The sequence below is a fragment of the Manis javanica genome, chromosome 8 (assembly GCF_040802235.1).
Source record: "Manis javanica isolate MJ-LG chromosome 8, MJ_LKY, whole genome shotgun sequence".
Lineage (NCBI taxonomy): Eukaryota > Metazoa > Chordata > Mammalia > Pholidota > Manidae > Manis > Manis javanica.
The window spans coordinates 47,658,340-47,676,594 of record NC_133163.1 but is presented as its reverse complement, the minus strand read 5'-3'; the positions used below and the strand labels follow the sequence as shown (position 1 = coordinate 47,676,594).

The window sequence follows — 18,255 nt, the reverse complement described above, 5'->3', positions numbered from 1 at the left end:
ATGTTGCAGCAATGTTTCACAATCTAACAATATGTTGTTCTTTATCTGCTAGTTTTTATGCACAAAGCCTGAAAAGAAATCAGATTTAGGAACTGTTTTCCAAGACAGTAATATATTGCTGTTATTTCATTTATCTTTATGTAAGAAATGCTGGATTATCTCATTAGACATCAATTTAAGATCTTACAAGCTAGTGTTCAATACGCACTCATTCTGAATCCTTACAAACGATAAAAATGAAAAAGTGCAATCCTCCACTTTTAAATGCCTACATTGTAACCAACTATTTATCAATTTATAAGTTTATCTATTAATTAAATACAACTAATTTAGAAGGCAGTTATAGAAACATAGTTCTTGCCCTTCTTTCCATAATGGAGTCATGACTTTAAATCGTTAAGTCCAGTATCCTTGGAAACTACTCTGCTTTATCAGATAAACTCTGAATATTATCAATTGTGAAAAGACAAAAGATCACACTGCTCCTAATATTCAGTCCTAATATCATGGTTCCCAAAATGTAAAAGCTGTGAAGACAGCTATTCCAAGTGAACCTAAGTTCTAACGGACAGAAAACTGCATTTCTTTTGCCATGCAAACAAGGAACAGACAGGCATACTTTCACCGCTAGTTTTACATATTTGTGTTTGGATCAAAAGAGCCGGGCAATTTTAAAGTTGGCTTCTGTCAGCATAAATCTGATTTTGGGTAGTGTCCTTCTCAGGTCCTCCTCTGCTTCCTTGTCTCCTCATCCAACTGTCATACTAAGAAACTTACACACCATTACTCCTTTAGTGAGGGGCTCGGTGGGGCGTTACTGCCCCGGCTGGCCAGGGTCACTGGGTCAGCAGTCAACATAAGAAGCCCAGGAGGGTGGCGCTCTGTGGATCGCGGGCCTTAGCGCCAGGTGGAGGCTGTGTTTCTCTCTCCGTCTCCAGTCCCAACAAGAGCAGGCTGACCGGGGTGGCGTAACTCGCCCCTTTCCCCACCCTGACGAGTGAAAAGAGACGAAGAAACCTCCATCTCCTGACTCGATTCTTAGAGCCATAGAAACGTCTTCCACTGGTCCCTTCCGTCACTCGCTGCGCCCCTCCGGCCCCATCCGGAGCGGGCAGATACAATTTCTTAGGGACTACAGGCACTAAAGCTACCGCAGACAGAGGCTGTGTCTACCTGAAGAACCGGAGAGGCAGAGTTAGCGCGGGAGGCTGGGCTCCTCGGAGGCGCCCCCTCCATCCAGTATAAAACCAGCGAGGGCGCGGCGTCCCGAGTGGTGATGGGCACGTGGGTGCGGGACAGGAGGACCGGAGGGAAGCAGGGAGTCACGAAGCCTCCTCCGCTGGGACCGCCTCCTCTGAGTGGCCTACCCTTAGTCGTTCCGAATTAGTAAGACATTGCTCAGGCCGAACAGCCGCCCCCGGCCAGCGCGACTGAACCCGGCGGGGAGCGTTCCAGGGGAGCGGGGGCCGCGCTTCGGAGAGGCCATTCTGCCCGAAGCAGGGGGAACTGGCAGTGTCCCTTCGCGCCTCCGACTCCGTTGCGCCAGGAAAGGCCTAGATTGCGGCAGTCCACACACAGCATCCTTCTGCGGCCCGTCTTCCTCTGCAGCATCCCGGAGGCATGGTACCCTCCGCTTTTTTCCGATCCCGACCCGCGGCACCCCTCCGCGGGATGCTTGGTTGTGTCCGGGGCGGGGCTGACAGGGGCTCCACGTGCAGCCGCGAGCTCCGCGAGGTGCTCTAGCGGATGCACCGCCTCCCTCGTCCCCTCCGGGCGGGTGGGGGCGGAGCTTCAGGGGGCGGGGCTGGGGGCGGGGCGGACGCGGAACGCTCCTCGGGCAGCCCGGGCCCAGAGGCTGAGAGGAGCAGGGCAGGCGCGGCGCCGGCAGGACTGGCTGAGAGCTGACAAGAGTTCGACGCCTGGTGCTCCCGACTTTCTTCTTGGTAAGAACAGGAACCCGGCTCCGTAGTGCTTCCTAGCCCGTCCCCTAGTCCCTCGGCTGCGCCCCGGCAGCGCGCTGTGCCCCCTGCCGGCTGGGCGGCGGCGGCTGCTGCTGGACCGGGCTTTGGGAGCGTTTCTGGTAGTCGCGAACTCCAGCCAGGCAGTGTCCTCTTCTCCGCGTCTTTTTTCGCCTCCTTGTTTCCTCGGCTCTGGGCGTCGGGCACCGGGTGGAAAGGTCGCCTCTCCGCGAGTCGGGGCTCGCCCACGCTGGGTTGGGAGGACGGGGCCCCGGGGCAGCCGAGCCGGGCAGGGGCGAAGGCGCGGAGCTCCGGGACGGCCTTTGCGGCGAGGGCGGGAGGCCGGCCGGGCTGTGGGCTGCGCCCCGGGCTTCGAGCACCTAGGTCGTCTCCTCGCTGGTACCCCGCGCCCAGTTCTGGCGCGCCTGTCGGTCGCGCCCTGTCGCCGTGACGGGGCTCCGTGGCAGCCCCGAAACCCAGCATTCCTGGGTGCCGAGCCGCCTGTTGTACGCGCGCCGGGGCCGGACCTCCCGGCTAGGAGAGGCACCGGAGCGCAGTGTCTGCCTCACCGTCCCTGAAAGTGCCTAGTCGGGGTAGCTGGAAATTGAGCAGGGGCTCGGCGGCGCCAGAAGGGGGCCTCGGTGGGATGCGAGTTGGGGGCGCGGCCTGCGGAATTTGGGCTCCTGGAGGTGTTCGCGGCGCGCAGGCCCGACACGGGCAGAGGGGACCACCAGCTTATCCTCGAACAGCGCCAGGACCCGTCAGGTGTGGACAGCTGGGGGCCCACCCGCGTGAGGTCCTCAAGAGTTTATAATAGCACCTCGACTCCCGGGACAGTGTAATCCAATGGTGAGAGCCTTATTCTTAAAGCCATGAATAAATGGAAAGCTGTCAAAATAAGCATTATTTCATGAAGTTGAAATGAAAGCTGGCCGATTATCAGGCTATGTGGTTGTGTAGAGCTAATGTCCAAAGAAACACTAGCCCCTTCACGCCCTTTTCCTGTTTTTTTAGTAAAAATCTGTTTTGCCAGTATTTCCCTGAGGAGCTGTACATTGCCCACAGCGGGGAAGGAAAACTTTTAAGAGTTCTCAGGTTGCTTTTGACTTTAAGCCTGCGCTCTCCAGCTTTGTGCAGACTGTGCGGAAAAAAAGTATCTCTTTGTGGATTTCCCATGTGTGATTCCGCCTCTTCTCTGGGACGCGACGGTGTTTGTTCATTGGTTTTATAAGCATCTATTTAAATTTAGTTTTTGCACGAAATACTCCCCTTTGCCACAGGGTGTAGTTGAGGGATTAGAAACGCTGTTGGAGAAAGCTGCTAGTGGCTTCATTTTCCAAGAATGTAAGTCATTTCCTTTTTGTGATTTCAGAGAGTTGATATTTCACAGCATCAAAACTTTGTGGGGGAAATTTTCCGTAATACTTCTGTCATTAAGAAGGCTTTTGACTTTTGGATTTTTCTTCTTAGAGCAGGGCATAAATTTAGGCCCAGCAATGTTAAAGGAAAGAAGTTTTTCAGAATTTACAGCATTATGAGACTCTTGTAGAATGTAGTCTTAAAAACCACTGAGACCTACAAAGAGTTTGCAGGATAGAGAATGGGGGAGGGGAGAAGACCAGATGAGGGGCAGGAAAACAGATGTGTTTGCTGTTGTCCTTTGTAGTATAAAACTCGTAGCACTTAAGCAATTTCCTTGGGTGTGGTTTTGAAAAATAAAAGTATTATTTAAAAATGAAAATACACCACAATATGAGACAGCTGACATTTGAGAGCTCTTCTAGTATGTTTGTAAATATACTGGATTTATATTTCATATTAAAATGGACCTTTGAGATTATTAGATGAGAAGGGTCCCTCAGGGGATATCTACTATCAAGTTATCACCAGGATATCTTCTGCAGAAAGCAGACTGACTGTAATATGAACTAATCCCACCCTCCACCCCTCACTCCTTTTGAATTGCTTGTAAGAATGCCAGAGATCTTGACACTGGTGGACCACAGTAATCAACAATTCTTGCAGTGCTCAAAACATAAGGGACAAGAAATTTTTCCTTATTTCCACTCTCTCCTTTTTGAGGGGTAATGGGTAAGCTACCAGCCTGAAGTACATAATTTGAACTTGCAAATTTAAGATAACTCCTAGCTGTACAGGAAAACAGTTCAGGCCAGGATGAACTCACTGGGTTTGAGAGCAAAATATCGATATGCTAGGTAATAATTTCTAGCTAGAAGTTCTTTAAAAACTCATTCAACTGGTGTAGATGAATTGGGTGGGAGGAGAGGGATGTACAGCTTTTCTAGTTTCTGGAGTTTGTTTCACTTTTAACTACACTTATAAAGTTTTTGGCTTCCAGAACTTATGACGTAATAGACTGTGTAGCCTTTGTGGCAGATGCTTGAAATGAAAGTTTCAAACACAATTGTTTTTGACCAAACTGTCAAGTTCAGAGTTTAGGGTAAATGAGTCCTGTCTCACAACTAACCTTTTTGATAAAGGAATTCTTTGTAGTTTTCAACTTGGATGTTGCACATTTTGATTTCTAAGACTGTGGGTTTAAAAAAAAATAAAACCTGCAAACAATTATTTTATTACATGAAAGCCAGTACCAAGAAAAGATTAATTCACTCCAGATGTAAAAATGTATGTGAATTTTAGATCTTGGATGATCTCAACAAGTTTTCCCTTTTGTTGATGAGGCTGCCTGGATCCCAGATGGCATTCACAAATTATCCCTTAGGTAGTTTTCTGTGTTCAGAACTAAATTTCACAGGCCCTCTCTAAAGTCAGTTTAATATTGTTTTAAGTCATCAAAAGACATTTATACAGAGATGGATTTTTCCTGTTGTGAATCATACAAACCTCATAAATGCCCTCATTTGGTAAGTAAGAAATGAAGCCTCTTCCTTCGTTAAGTAGGAAAACCAGAGATATCAGTATTGTGTATCCTTATAGACAAAGCTTTGGCCTTCATTTATTCAATTCCAACTTAATGTTTTTAGAGAAAAAAAGTTTTAAGTGTATTTACAGTCTTTAATAGAATCCTGTTGTAATACAGTTTGTGGTTTCTGATGTAGCAGTTGGTCTTTGTGTGATGGTCCTCTACCCTTCCCCACCCACAAGAAACAACTAACAGGAACACTTACAACCTCTACTATTTTTAAATCTGTATTCCCAACACCAGTTATAAAGGTTGTGTGTTGCACATTTGAAATTATATATTTTTAGGAAGCCTGTATAATTATATAATTACCCATTGGGAGTTTGGTTACATTGTGATTGTGTATTAAACAGTTGAGTGTAGGGGTAGAGTAGGAAAAACTTAGTGATGGAATTTTACAAGTGGCAAGATTTTACTTAAAATGTATCTTTCCTAAAACCCACACAAGAAAAACAGTATTGTTGGCCTCTGCAGTTAAACCTTAATATAGGGAGTAGTTGAGGGCTTTTTGAATTGCACATTATCTTCAGGCAGAGGCTTTGGGGGCCTATAAAATAAGTAGAGGCAAGTTAAGGGGATAATTTCAGAGCAAGGAGCAAGTAGAATACTGAGCATTGAATTGCAAGGAAAATCCAGACTTAAAAGGATGAGTAAAACAGGCTGAAGTAGGGAGAACTTTGTATTTAAAAGTGGAAATTAAACAATAGGATCTTTTTAGCTGATTAAAAAGTAATTAGAATTTAGGTACCCTACAAGGTCTGTATACAAGATGAAATAGTGCTGCTAAGTGGTATTTATCCAGGAAACCTGGCCTGCATTCATGTTGAAACTCTAGTATGGTGTTAAATAATGTTTAAGGTCTGGATGGTTATTATTGTGTCCCTCCCCACCCAAAGCCATTTCCCATTTCAAAGACTGAAAACACTTTTTTTGTCTAAGCGCTAGTGATTCTACAAATATTTAACTATTCTCCCAGCATTTGGGAGAACTGTAATTCCTGCCTGTCATCCTGTGGGACCAGAGGGGCTGTACAGTAGTAATGGCTGATGTTATCATACAATTTGGAGAAAAACAAGACATCTGTGCTTCCAATTATCTTATATGATTTAGTGGTGTAATTATGTCTAATGTAAGTTTGTGTAATATCACTTTTTATGTATATCAAATAGAGGAGTCATGCAATATGCCATATCGATTAAAGAGGGAACACTGGGAACGAATGGGAAAGAAATCACTGATCTAAGAGCTGGTTATGTTATTTCAAGAAGAGGAAAATGTGGTGCTGCACCAAAGTCAGATGAATTAAATATAGGCCAAAGGAGAAGACAGTGTTTACTGGAGCTTCCTTAGAGCTGTCTGTAGCACAGCATTTTCTTCAATGCCTTTCCCCATCTGTATGGCCTTATCTAACAGAATTTAAGCTCTAAAGCAGGAAACTAGGTATTTGGTCATAGTCCAGGTCAGTTCATTTAATATGATAATTGGGATAATTGTGACTGGAAGTATCTGTTTTGAATCTCAGTATTCCAAATTATCTTAGAATATTTTCAGATGTTTCTAGTAACTTCATCTTTGTACAAATATATTACAGAACTTTAAACAGTTATGTTTAACTAGTATATAAAATATATAATATTTTATACTAATTTGCAGCCACAGTTTCATGTGAAGGAGGGAATCATAAAAATCAAGCACATTCTAGATAAAGATTTTAGGAAATTAATAAGGTTTTTCACTTACCTTTTGAGGTGGTTCTTTTGTTCACATTAAATGAAGGTAGAATTAATTTGCTCTTTTACAGGAGCACTTCTGTCCAATTTCAGTAGATGGCTTTTTTGGCAGGGAGGGATAGGTTAGGGGATCCTTCTGGCTTTATTTCTTTGAACTTATTAATTGAATAATTTCATACAACCAGAAAAATGCACACAGCACAAGTATAATGCACGAAGTGACATTTCCAGGCAACCAGCATCCAAAAAAACCCCCCAAAACCAATGCCCCTCCAAAGCCTCTCCTTATAGTTGTAATCCTGCCCCAGGGGTAACCTCACTTTTATTGCCATAGGTTACTTTTAACCTGTTCTGGGACTGCATTTAAATGCAAATTAAATACAAATTTTTTTGTGTATCTTCTTCAGCTCATCATAGTGTCATGTCCAAGCTGATGCAAGTAGCAGTCGTTCTTTTTCTCTTTTATATCTGTGAATGAATAAATTCTAAATTTATTTATCCATTCTGTTGATGGACATTTGGGTAGTTTGTGGCTTCTGTGTGGGGTGTGACCTTTTGATATCTCAAAAAAAATCAAGCACCTTTGGCATTGAAAGAAGAGTATAGTCTTAAGATTAAAAGAGAACAAGTACTTCAGAAATGTGAGAGGAAAAAAAATGCAGTATCACAAAAACACTGAAGGCTCAACTCAGTCCACAGAATCCTAGTGTTTCAGGGACGTAGGAATGTACTAGGTGGATATTGCTGGATTTTAACTGAGAATTGGGAAGGTGGAAGAGACTTAGGACTTAAGTGACTGCCGCTAACCTTATTCTTTTTAGAGGTGGAGGGACTAAGGCCCTATGAGATTGACTCATACAGACAGCATCAAGAGTAGAAGCTGCTTCGGATTCTCAGTCTAGTCTAGATTGGTGCCATTTAAGGGCTAAAAACCTAGCCCTTACTCTAAAAACTGTCCCCTGCTCTGCAGTCCAAGCAGTGAGCCCACCGGCCTGGACAGTGGGATGCCCTTTTCTGATTCACAAAGAGGTGTTCTGTGGCTCTGTTCAGATAGACTCAGACCTACCCAGAGAAAACAGAGCTGTAGCTCAGTAAGGTAGAATTTTACTCCCTCAAGCCTGCTTTAACTCTAACCCCCTTACTGGTCCCTTGGGTCTTCTCTTTTCTACTTTTCATCTTCTTCTCTTCTAGGGGTCTCCAGTGAGACTTTGGGTGTAAATGTCAAAGAGGTGATATCTTGAGGTCCCTCCTGACTCATTGTTTCAGTGATCCATAAATGATCTAGCATGGATCATTTCAAGGGGCTGTTTTCTAAATATTTTCAGAATAGTTCATTCTTAAGAAAATATTGCAAAAAGGATTGAATTTTTTTTGCCTGCTCCTATCCTCTTCTATACATTCCCCTGCCCCCTTCAAGTTATCTTTTCTTAAGTATTCCTGGATACATCCTGTCTGTATCTACCTACAACAGTGTAATTGTGATATTAGTCTGTGGCAGTCCCCAAGAAGCACTTACTGTAAAACATAAGATTATGAGAAATCTAATAGTTAAAAATGAAGTGCTTATGAAGGAAAAAATTGATACAGACATATCTTTCATGTTTCCCTAAAGAGAAAAAAGATATTTTTCAAGGTTCAAGAAAAGGCTCAGAATTTTTACTGTGGTTCATTAGGAAGGTGAAAAACAGGTAAAATAACAGAAGATTTACAAATGGGTGGTAAATATATCCTGCTCAAATGAGAATACTGGTTATAACAGCAAAATGTTAGCGTATGTAATCTTGGAAAAAAAATGTGCTCACCATAGGGCCACAACTCTTGACAAGTTGCTCACTAAAGTTACTGCAGAGAAGACTATGTTTTAGAGACAAGATAGAAGAGAGGCAGTAAAGTATAACAATGAGATCCTTAGATTAGTCTTCTGGGGTTCAAATCCAGGCTCCACTATTCTCCACTGTATAACATAGAGGAAGTTATTTAACTCTCTGAACCTTTTTTTCCTCACCTGTAGAGTAGACATTATTGTTTTGGTTATTAAATGAAATAGTACATATAAAGCAATGGACATATTCCCACACATAATAAATAGTCAAGTAATGTTAGCTTTTACTAGTTAAGACAAAAAGAAATATGTAAAACTTACAATTTTCTTTAAAGTCCTTAAACCTTTGTTTACAAGCAATTCATGAAATATATTTTGTTTTTTGAACACAGGTGCAACAAAACCTAGTATTTATAGTTTCAGATACTGGGCAGTCTACATTGCTGCACTAAGAGTGGGCTTGCCTTACTAATCACTGGTCAAGTTATTTTTCCCCATTCTATTTTAATTTCCAACAGTCTCAGTCCCTCAGGTTCTGCTTGCTAGGTAATTATTTCTTTCCAGATGCCAAAAAACAAATTCACAGATTTAAAACATTTTCTTTATGAGGATTAATGTTGTACAAAATACTTTTAAACAGTACCAGTGGCCCCATCTTTTGCTCTTGTATCCAATAGATTGCACGTGAGTCTTTTTAAAAAAAGCTGTTATTGGTATAAAGTAGTTTTTTCTCCCAGCTCCACCACTGATCAGCACAGTTTATGTAATGTGGGTCAGATATCTTATTGTTTTCAGTTATAAGGCCCAAAACCTAAGCTTTTAAACCATTTGTTCAAAGGAAATTCAGTCAAAAGTTTCAAAGGGAGTGTTTAAGAAAAAGAAACTTCAACACATGAAAAAGACACATCTAAAGAGCATAATTACAAGCCCAGTGGAAATAGACACAGGATCCTCCAGAATAATCATGATGTATCATTCTGCTTTGTTCATTAAAAGGTGGACCTACTCTGGAAAACCCTGTGCCCTGTTATGTGTTGTGAAATATCTTAAACTTAGTAAACTTAATGCTTTAAAGATGCTCACTTAAGTCCATCAAAAAACAGGTTTTTATGTCTTCATGAAGTATCCAGGACTGTTGAATACTGTGGATAAATTGAAGGTTCCTGTGACTAGGATTGTCACTTGGCCCTGGTTGGATGGCTCACTACACACATGTGGGCAATGTGTAGTTTTTGACTCTCTATAAAGAGCTCCGCCCAGTGCTCTGCACAACATGGTGGCATGGCTGCAAGGCTGCAGGAAAGCAGAGCAGAGGCTGGAGTGGTGGCAATGCTGAGGACAGAGACTGGGACAGCTGTGCAGGCAGAGAGGCCTAGAGGCAGAGACGGGCTTGCAGCATGCAGACTTGCTCTAAGTGAATAGGTTCCTAGTGATTGACCTGCCACCGTGGAAATAAAGTTGGGTATAACTCTCTCACCCCAAAACATTATATATACTGTCATTTCTTTGGTCTCATTAAATCCATAGTGAACTTGCCTGGGGCTGAAACCCATTGGCAAGACAAATACTTTGTGCACATCCTGCCGAAGTGTTTCTTGCCTGGGTAGGGGAATGAAATGCATGTGTGTGAAGAGGTTTTCGGTGTTTCCAGAGAACTGCTAAATGGAGTCCTCGTTTTAGGGAGTAGAATCAGTAATGGGCAAAGGTAAGCTGTCCCTAGTTTCCCTTGGATGCTGGGTTTGTTTTGGGCCATGAGGTCAGTCTGCGATCTTCCCATTAACTAGTCAGGATCTAGTACAAGTCTCAGATAATAAAAGAAAACTGTGAAATTGAAATTATTAAATGTTTAGTTAACTTCATTCATTCATTCAATATAATGTATGCCTGCTATGTGCCAGGCCCTGTATTAGGCCCCAGAGGTATGTGAACAAAATAAAGGGAGGAGCTCTGCCTTCATGAAGCTTATATCCAATTAGAAGACAATAAACATAACACAGCAAATTTTAAAATATTTTAGAAGATAATAGGGTGATTGGAAAGGGGAAAAGTAAAGCAGGGTAAGAGACATTAGGAATGCTGGAGGAGGGAAACAATTTGAAGTAGTGTGGTCAAGGTGGGACTCACTGAGATGACTGGAGGGAGGAAGTTGCCCATAAAGAGATGCCTGGGAGAAGAACATTCCAGCAGTGGGTTAGCGAAGGCCTCAGGTGGAAGTGTGCTGATGTATTCTAGGTACAGTGAGAAGGCCATAAAGTAGTAGATGAGTTCAGTGAGGTTTGGGGATGGGGGTGGAGTTTGCACATCACGCCTGGTGGACCATTTTAAGAGCTTTGGCTTTTACTCTGGGTGAAATGAGAAATCATTGGAGAGTTTTGAGCAGAGGAGTAAAGTGATTGGACTTGCATTTTAACAGAATCACCTGCTGCTCTGTTGAGACAGAAAATGGGAGCTGAGTGGTCAAGGGTGAAAGCAGGCATGTAGGTTAGTGGCTGTTGACAGTAATCAAATTGGGAGATGCCAGTAGCTGTGGAGGAAGTGGTGAGAAATGAACAAGAATTGTTTTGTAGGTTGAACCAATAGGATCTCCTGGCTAACTCTTTAAGGATTATGAAAAAGAGATCATAACACCAAGGCTTTTTCTATAATTATGGAGCTGCCATTAACTGAGATGGGTATGTGATGGGAGGAGTTGGTTTGGGAAAGGTAACTAGGAGCTGTTTTAAACATCTCATCTTACAAGTAGAGATGTTGAGTAAATTGTTGGATGTAGGAATCTAGAGTTTAGGGAAGAGGTCCAAGCTGGAGATACAAATTTGGAAGTCACCAACAAAATTTGGATGAGATCACTTGGGGAATGTGTGTAGAGAGAGAGCAGTCCATGGACCAAGACTTGGTCATAGCAGTATTTACAGTGTGAAGAAGAGAAGAAATCTCATCAAGTGTCTTAAGCCAAAGGACTTATACAGTTACTTCCAACATATGTACCTAATTAAAGGTATCTTTAATTGTTCCCTAAGTAACAGTGTTATTATTAGAAGATAATGTTAAATCTGTTGACCCACACCATAAGAAAAATGAACTATGAGTTATTTTTCTGTGATGAGACATTTGGACTGTGCCTGAGGTTCTTCAGCCTTTAGAGGTTGAGCTGGTAAGGACAAACCAGTAAAGAAGACTGAGATGGAGCAGCCAGAAGGATATGTGGGAGATAAGGAGAATATCTTTGAAGCCAAGCAAAGAAAGTGTGTCTGGAGGAGAGAGTTAATCAGTGGTGTCATAGGTTGCTAAGAGGTCAAGTAAGATGAGGACTGAGTCATTGGTGACCTTGACAAGAACTGTATTAGTAGAGCGGTGGGGAAAAAACCTGATTAGAGGGGACTAAAGAGAGCATACAAGCTTATGAAAGATAATTCTTACTCAATTCAGTTTCTTACATATTCAGTGTTGGATATGAGTATGTTTTGACATGTCTGATAGAATATGGGGGGAGACTTCAAAATGCTGTGGGGTAGTGAAGATCCTTACCAGGTTTTGAGAGAGATGGGAAGCCTTTGAGCTTACCTCTAGTTACTGGTAAGGTTCTAGTGTGTAGATTGTAGTCTGTTTCTTTTGAAATAGGAAAATAGTTCTAATGGAGTTTCTTTATTCTTCTTTGCATCTCTGGATAAAAACGATATTCTGGGAGCATTGTCACTCTGTGTTAAGACTTTTTGCTTTGTTTCTAGTAAAGACTTGTTCTTTAATTCAGTCCATTGATCCTTGATATGAAAAGGATACACAGAGTCCCAATGAGGCATAGGATTAGTTGGCTTCTTTTTCAGCAAGTTTAAAGGTTTGCATTGACCAGTCCATACATCATATGTCTCACTATCCTGGAAATCTTCATTCACAGAGCAGATGGCTCTTAGGGGTTAGGGGCTCCAAAGAGCCAGAGCAAATTTTTAGAAACATAGCTTATTTAATATTTCTCTTATACTTTGTTGATGATTTCATTGTATTATTCAAAGCATGTGATTAAGCAATTTTCATAGTTCTATCATAATTATGCATCAAGAATTGTCTCTGATACTAATTATCTTTTTTTTCCCTAAACTTATTAAAATGTTAACACATAGGCCTTTAATGCTTAGATATTGTTTCTAGGTAATTAAAAACTTACAGTGTTGGTAAAATTAAAACTTTGTTGCAAGTGTTTAAATGTTGTTTTGTAATGAAAGTATACTAATAATTTTTAGGAAGTTGCTTATTATGGGAAAATGCTGAAAAGTACATGGACTTTTTCTTTTGCAGTGGATTATCGCATGTTTTTTGAGAAGTGGGGCTCCAGTGAACATGTGTGTTTCTTATGGGTTGTGGTATATATACACAATGTCAGCATTATCTTAGGTGCTGCTCTGTGAACACTGTTTCATTAGTATCTTTTTGAATGTTTTTTCAGCTGAATCTTGTAAGTCACTCTATAGTTAGTTAAATGAACATAATTTGCTTGTAACAAAAATACACAAGGCCAGTGTGAAATAATTTGGCAATGCTGTTTGTCACATGGTAAATACTGGAGTGTGTAGAGGTATAAAACTAAACAAATTTTGAAATAAATGTTGCCTCTTAAATTAGTGACTACAGGATGAGGTCCAGAGCTCTTAGCGTGAAATTCATCATGCCAAACCAGAGTTGCAAGCCTGTGGCCCACCAGGAGATTGGCTGCAGACGTGTTTTGGTTTTTAACATAGTGTTAAACATTTTGAAAGGGACAACATTTGAAAATTGAGAAATTTTACATTTTAAAAAGTTGAACTTTTTACACTTTCTTGTGAAAAAGTAGAAGGTGTGGCAGTGATCTTTTAGAGCAAAGTAACAGCTTCACCTCTTACATGGGTGTGTGCTCTGTAGTCCCCAGCATTGTCCTCTTGCCTCCGACATTGAGACGAAGTGGCTTATGGCATTTTTTTTATCCTGTAGGCTTCACTCATTTGTTACCTGCCCCTGTACGCATTTGAGTTTGCTATCCTTGTGTTGTAATACTTTCTTTCTGATGTCATCTTAGAGCTCCTTAAGTTAAGCCAAATGGTTCTTCCCATTGTCCCATCAAACACATCTATGCTTAGTCTAGGTGATGCTTCCTCGCCTGCATCCACTGAACTGACTGCGTATTTCCTGTATCGCTTCATTGGAACTTAGCACATGCTACTTTGTATAGTTGTCTTTTTATATATATTTTCTGGCTCCCCACTGTATTTTAAGTTATTTGAGGGCAGTGACCATATCTTATAATTTACTAGTGTCTAGCAAATTTATTTTAGATTTACTTGGTTATTGTTTAGATTTAGCTTCCAGTGACCTGTGATTAAAATGATGCTATAGAAGAGGTAGAAAATCTTGTATAAAGTTAACTTTCTCAAATAGGGCTTTCTTAACTTGCTATGTCCATTCCTTTGTAGCTTTGTAGTAGCATTTATGTAATCTGAGTATTAATTCACTAAACACCTCATTTATTGCCAATTCTCTAATTCTGTTACATAGATGAATAAGTTTCCAATCAAAGGGGGGTTATTATTATATCCTATTTTATTATGTTTAGCTACACTTCTTTCCAATGGTTAATACCATTTTAAATGTCGTATATTTTTTTCATTCATTTGACAAATAATGTGTACACTATGCCAAAGGTCCTGGGAGATAGTGTGAACTCACAGGCAGGATGGTACCTGCTGTTCTGAAGCTTTTACCTTTTTAGCTAGGAAGATACTAAATAACGGAGTATATAATTGTTCTCTTTCAGTAAATATTGCTAAGAAGTAGGGGGTGCTGTGAGACCTTAAAACAGAGCACTGTGGTCTAGGAGTTGTAGAGGAGTGTATAACATGACTGAAATCTAAACTCCCTAACTTTCTCATAATTCCATAGCAGTTTAAAATATTCTGAATGTAAAATTTAACCACAGAAACAAATAAATTGAGGTAATTTCTGTAACAAAATGAGAGTTTAAAAAAAACTTTTCTGGAGAATTTACCACTGGCTGTAGTCATTGCATTAGTGATAAAGAATAATAAATTATGATTCATAGTTTATTGTCCTTTTTTGGCACCTGAGTTGAAGTCTAAGTAAACGAAAGACAAAAGGGAAATTGAGCTGGACATTTCAAATATAGATAACTTGCAACACAACTTTTATTTTATGAAAAAAAACTGATTATTTCAAAGGACTTTGTAGTAAAGAAGTCTCTTGAGGCTTTCAAAATAGGATATAATAAATAAACTGATTTATATCCGTAAGAGTGTACCCTTAATGAGTAGTACCTTTATTTTATACTTTCCCATCCATGACTGAAAAATATTAATAGTTCATCAGTCTGGTCTTGGAGATATAATATGGTGTCATGAAAAACCTCAGCAATAAAGTTAGTCACATATGTAAGCCAAAAAATAGAGTGGAATTTTGTGTGGTTGAATATATTTTATCACAACAATCACAAATGCTCTAAGTATTTTTTCTCAAAGAAAATAGAATTCTATACTTAACCCATCTAAATATAGTGGTAAAGTTAATTTTTTGCATAGTTTAGTGTCACACTGAAACAAAGGTCAGCTGTGATGGTGCCATTTCCAAAGTGTCTGCTGAGAAACTCATGTTGCTTGTAATTATAGAAGGGCATTCAGAAAAATTAACATATTTAATGAAGTTTTATTTCAAATAAGCCCCAGATTTTCAAATGTAATCTTAAGGAAATTTGAGGAAAGCAAATCAGAGAATAATTTTTTTTTAAATGTCAAGTGTCATGTAGAATTTAAAATAACTTCCAAATAAACTTTTTAAAATAAAATCTTTTTAACCTGAAATGTTCACTAACAGCCCACACTCATTTAAATCTGTGAAAAGGGTGTTGAACTGATAATTTGTAATTTACTAAATTTTTTGACTTTATTGGTGTCTTGGGAAATGTGAAGAGGAATTTTCATGAAATTCATATATAGAGTAAAACTTAGCAGAGCAAGCCAATGGAAGTTGTTAACTTACAACATAAAACAAAATTTCCTTTAATAATTAACTTATGGATTTTTGAACTAGACTTCTGTTTCTGACCAGTAAGTTTTCTGGAAACTTATAATCAGTATATTGTAGATGTAGGATCTAAATTAATGCATTTTAATGTATAATCTATTTTCTGTTGAGGAGACTTTGAAATATATTCTCAATGCCAAGGGAATGGGAAAAGATACGAAATTTTGTTTGGGGACTGAGGGAGACTGGTTAAGGGTCAACTGAATTCCATTTTTGAGTCCTTGTGTCCTGACCAGACATGTTGTAGTCGTGACTCCTGTTTGTGTATCTCTTCCTGGTATGATGTTATTGCCAGTGTTATAGAGGTTAATTATGTCTTCCCGGGTAGGCTATAAGATGTTTGAAGGCACACACACAAACACACACAGATGCTACATATCTACCTCTCTTAAATTCTTCATAACTCCCAGAAAACTGTTGGTTCTGGACCTAAGGCCACCAGTATTACAGCTTTTATTCTTTCTGATCTATGTATTGTGAGAAAATCATTATCTAGATTTAAATCTTAAGCAAGTCAGGGAGTCATTTGACTCATAAAAAAAGTATGATGTGTTTATGAAAACCCATATGCCCACCTCCCAAGTCTGACATATAAATAAAATATAACTCCTCTCATAAACAATGATAAATATTTGGATTTAATGTTAGCATTGAAAAACAAGTATTTTGTTGCTTAAGCATCCAAAGGCTATGGAAAATATGAATTTTGTATCTTAAACTTTCAAAAGACTAAGTAAAGATTGGATTTTTAGAAATAAGAATTTTGTATGATTTCTTGATATAAGAAGGCAAGTTATCTTCTGAAATGCCTTAGTTTGGGGTTTCTTCCCAGCCTGCATAAGAACAGGTTTCTTGTTTCTTCATGACAAGTGTTTTCTGTGAGCAAAATGAAGGTATGGTGTGTACAAGTTGCCTTTGCTTTCCTGGGGTTGACCAAGACACCAGCTTAGTCTTGGAAATGCCCATTTAACCATTGCTGTAGGTTTTTTTTTCCCCCTTGAGTGAACAAGTGGTATTGTCCACTCTTGTTATGGTAATCAGATTGTCCATGAGGGAGGAGGTAGTCTTTTCATGCCATGGACCTACAACCATTTGAGTTGGTATGCTTTGCCCTGTGACCTAGGAATGAGATGATAATGGACTTCATATTTTTTTGTAAGAGTTTATAGTGGTTTTACCTTTCTTTCAGATTAGGGGCTGAGGGAAGCTTAAAAACTTGGGATTATTTCTAAATAAAACTTTTATTGCTGGGTACCCATCTTCTCTGCTGTTGCCTTGACCTCCTTGGAGGTAGGAGTTTTAGTTTCCCCTGACTTTCTTCAACCCTACGCAGATTCTGTTCCTGCTTCATCTGACCACCCGTGTTCTCTATTATTACAGGAAAAAATTTTCTGCATGTGGTATGTTTTATATTGGGATGAAAAAGCTAATAAAGAAGAAAACTAAAATCATGTATAGAAATTGTACTCCTTGCTAGTTTATTTTGCTCTGTGTGTGTGTGTTTCCCCCTGAGGATATTAATAAAGCTACTTTATAAGTACCTTTATGAATTTAAACCTCCCACAAACTAGGCAACAGTTTGACCTATAAAACAAACTATAAACTTATGAAACCCATGTATGGCTCTTCCAATATGACATATAAGTAAAATATAACTCTTTTCTAACAGTAACATAGATTTAATGTAGCATTAAAAAATATAAATCCCGTTTAAGTTTTCAAAAACTATAAATCAAGATTGAATTTTGAAGATTACCAATAGAATGTAGCCAAAAAATAAAACATTTTCCTCAAAAGAACAAATCAAGATGTCATTGATTAGGTTCCTGTGGTAATTTAAAAAACCATATATATTTTAAAAAGTTTGATTATGAGAATAATTTTATGTAATCATAAGAATAATTCCAAATGTTATTCTTTCAGTTTTATGAGATGCTAAATAAATAAGTTTTCATAAATGTCTTAATGAGGTTTTTCTGTCTAAATGTAGATAGAAATATTGGCATATAGCATGATTAAGAATTCTAACTATCATTAGAGTTTTGTTTTTTAATAAACTGCAGTTCAGAAGTTGAATTTTATCTGATATTTAAGTGAGGTCATGGATCTGAAAGTATTGTTAGAGAATGAAGGTACTGCTGAAATAAAATAAAGTATTTAAAAGTACGTCGTTAATGTGATATCCCATACAAACACACCTCAAGGTCTTATCTGAGTTATCTGGATGGTCATTTACTACTATTATTGAATAGGAGAAAGAAGAGTATAGAAACTTATCATGTACATGGGCCAGCCTACAGCAGAGTTGCTTAACCTCGACTGCAGGTCATGAGAGGGGGACTCTGAAAGGAAACTGAAATGTGTATATGTGCTTGGACACGTATTTGTAGGGCAAGAATGCATAGTAGTCAGAGACTATCTAAGAACCAAGATTTTTGTGTATTATCTCTTAAAAATTAAAGGTGTGCACATTTATTTCCTCCAACTAGATTTTCTAACATCATAATAATTTATATCTATATAACATTTTGTGGTTTTAAAGGAATTCTCTTTGGTTACTTTTTTGATTGTCAAAGTAACAGTCCTCCCTGTATTTTACAAATGAGAAGGTTAAATGGCTTGTGCAATTTGATACTTTTAACTGATAAAGTTTGTGAAAAACCAGAACATGATACTCTCTAACTCTGAGGCCTGTGCTTTTTTTTCCTGGCCCCCACAGTTATGATTACCCTGTTGATACAA

General features: G+C 39.5%; 1 protein-coding gene across 6 annotated transcripts in view; it reads left to right on the top strand.

Annotated features, from left to right (window-relative positions):
• FRMD6 (FERM domain containing 6) overlaps nt 1-18,255 on the top strand; it is a 230,726-nt gene that overhangs the window by 153,200 nt on the left and 59,271 nt on the right. For 2 of the 6 annotated variants that reach the window (XM_017671198.3, XM_017671193.3), the window contains exon 1: nt 1,808-1,943. The exons of 3 other annotated variants lie outside the window; for them this stretch is intronic. The gene's annotated coding sequence lies outside the window, so the exon portion shown is untranslated. Of the gene's footprint in view, nt 1-1,807; nt 1,944-18,255 lie in introns of those variants that run through there. One more of the 6 variants, XM_017671197.3, reaches the window with a different exon arrangement.